Raw genomic sequence first — 3,001 nt, forward strand, 5'->3', positions numbered from 1 at the left:
TATGGGATCGAATTGCCACGTTCCGGCATGCTAACTGTTTGGGTTTGGGTTTGGGTTTGGGTTCCGTGAGAGGACCAATGATATGCTATAAAATGTGAAGTTGTTGGTTGCTCATAAATGTGGATAATGTTGTATATGTTGATATATATGCATGTTATTATAATGTTGTTTGAGTTGCTTATGTTGCACTAGTGGGATAGCCGCGTGATCCTACCAGTACACTGTGGTTGTGTACAGATGCTGCACTTTCTCTTATTTTTGTTGAGTACAGTGCATCTTCACGCAACTATTGACAGACCTCGCTTAGAAGATCAGTGATCGTCGCTTCGAATTCAAGGGTGAGCCAATTCTTCCGGGCTGCCATGGGATTCTCTTTCGTCTATGTCCATCATTTCCGGACTTAGATATTTGTTCTAGTTAGTTGATTAGTTCATTAGTTGGGGATGTATCCCTTCTTGTTTAGACTTGGATCATTTGTTTAGATGTTTTGGTACATTGACTTTCAGGTTCTAGGTATTATATTTCCGCACTTGTTAGTTAATTAACTTGCTTCCGTAACTTAATTGCCTTAGTTTTTTAGATTATTTGCTTGGTTTGGGTTGTAGTAGTGGTTCTCCCACCGAAGTGTTAGTGTGGGTGTCAATCACGACGGTCTGGATCGTGACACTATAAAGCAACACTTGTATTCCTTTTCTTCAGTAACGAGAATATGAGTTTTTCTCTGTATATCTCTCTCTAATCTTCTCTCTAAATATGATCTTTCGTATCAATGAAGTGATTGCATGATTTTCAATATGGTATCAGAGCACGAGGCCACTATTATGGTCTGAGAAGTCATTTATTACTGATTATTCATAGTTGACAATTGGGGTGTGAGCTTCGACAATAGCAGTAGACAACGAGATGTTAGAGAAACTGAGCCACAAACATCCCCTGTTTCTAAGTTCAACTCATAATTCTCATTTCAATTCAATTGACTGGAACGAAGCATTATTCTATATGGCATCGTACAATGCGATTTGTGATTTTAGAATGGAACAAGTTAGGGTTCATCAATAGATTGTGCAAAAGGTGAATTATCGTCCAAATTTAGAAGATCTATGGGAGAGGTGTAATGCAAAGTGTTATCCTAGATAATGAATTGTGTATCCAGTCAGCTACTTAGCGAAATAATATACTCTTGTGATGCAGTAGAAGTCTGGAACTATTTGAAGGAGAGATTCGATAAGGTTGATGGATCACGCATTTTCCAGCTTCACAAACAGATCGCCACTTTAAGTCAGGGAACTAGTGGAATAGCAGGGTATTTATCTAAGTTGAGACTACTTTGGGATAAATTTGAAGCATTAGCTCCAACTCCAGGATGTGACTGTTAGAAATCACATGATTTTGTTGAATTCATGAAATGACAAAAGCTGCTACAGCTCCTCATGGGACTGAATGATACATATGAATAAGCTTGCAATCAGATCTTAATAATGGTGGCTCTGTCCAACATTAACAAGGTGTACTCAATGTTGATTGAAAGGGAAAGCCAAAGGAACATTTAAGGAGGTTCTAGTTTATCTGAAGGATCAGAGATAAATGCTCTCATATTCTCAAGGGGTAATTTTATGCAAACAGAGGACCAAAAAGCCCTACAATCTGAATGCTCACTATGACCACTATAAAATGAAAGGACACTTTCGTATAGATTGCTTTAGATTGAATGGTTAACTGCATACTTCAAATTCAAGAAGAAAGGTGTCACTCCGGGAACCAACCCTCCATTGGCAAATAATGCAATCATTGATGTACACAATTGGCAAGAATCAGGTAAAGGCTATCAAACTCCTATTGCTTATTTTCAAACTGTGACTGCAGATCTGCAAAGGGATATGTCCCTCACTTTCACTCGTGAGAAACATAGTAGACTAATTCAAATGATAGATAGGGATCCATTTGGATAAAATTCAGCCAACATGGCAGGTAATCTCAAAGCCTTGTTAGTAGAAATAGGTAATAAAGACTGGCCAATTCACACATGTGCCACAAACCATATGATATCCAATGTTGATTTGTTACTTAACATAATCAAACTAAATAAAGCTAATGTTCAGAGATTTTATTTACCTAATGGAGAAAGTACCTATGTGAGTCATATAGGCTCTTATGAACTCAGTTATGGTAGACAGTGAGTAATGTTATCTTCATTCCTGATTTTAAATATAACCTACTACCAGTGCCTAGGATTACTAAAGAGTTGAATTGTATGGTGAGCTTTTATCCAAATTTTTGCATAGTCTGGGACCTTTGCAATGGAAGGGTGAAGAGGATTGGTAAAGAACGAGATGGACTCTACCTAATGCTCCCTCAGGCTTTTACTAAAAGGTTGCATCATTCAAAAATAGGCTTCATTGCTAGGTAAGAATCACAGGACATTGCACTATGGCATAGAAGATTAGGACATACTTCTATTGGACCCTATCTAATGTACTTCATTTGTCTTCTGCTAGTTGTAAGAACATTCTAAAGCATTGTGAAATTTGTCCATTAGCTAAGCACACTAAATTGTCATTTCCTCATGGTACTAATAGGGTTAAGGTAGTTGATCTCATCACATCTATGTAGGGGGGCATACAATGTACTAATTTGATAATAATAAAATGTTCTTAACAATTGTTGATGATCACTCAAGGATGACCTGGTTGTTTCTATTAAAGTTGAAATATGATGTTCTATTTATACTACAATAGTTCATTAAGGTAATTCATACACAATTTAATAGACATATTTTAGTGATTAGATCTGGTAATGGCATAATTTGTCAATCATGAGTGTTGTGACTTGTTCAAATCATATGGAATAATACACCAAAGAAATTGTGTTTATACACCCCAACAGAATAGGGTAGCTGAGAGGAAGCATAGATATGTTCTTTAATTCTTTAATTGCAGGGGTTGTTAGATTCTAGGGGTCCATACCATTAAAGTTTGGGTGGGGGGGGGGGGGGGTTTGGTTT

Source organism: Solanum tuberosum, unplaced genomic scaffold (genome assembly GCF_000226075.1).
Source record: "Solanum tuberosum cultivar DM 1-3 516 R44 unplaced genomic scaffold, SolTub_3.0 scf00486, whole genome shotgun sequence".
Classification (NCBI taxonomy): Eukaryota; Viridiplantae; Streptophyta; class Magnoliopsida; order Solanales; family Solanaceae; genus Solanum; species Solanum tuberosum.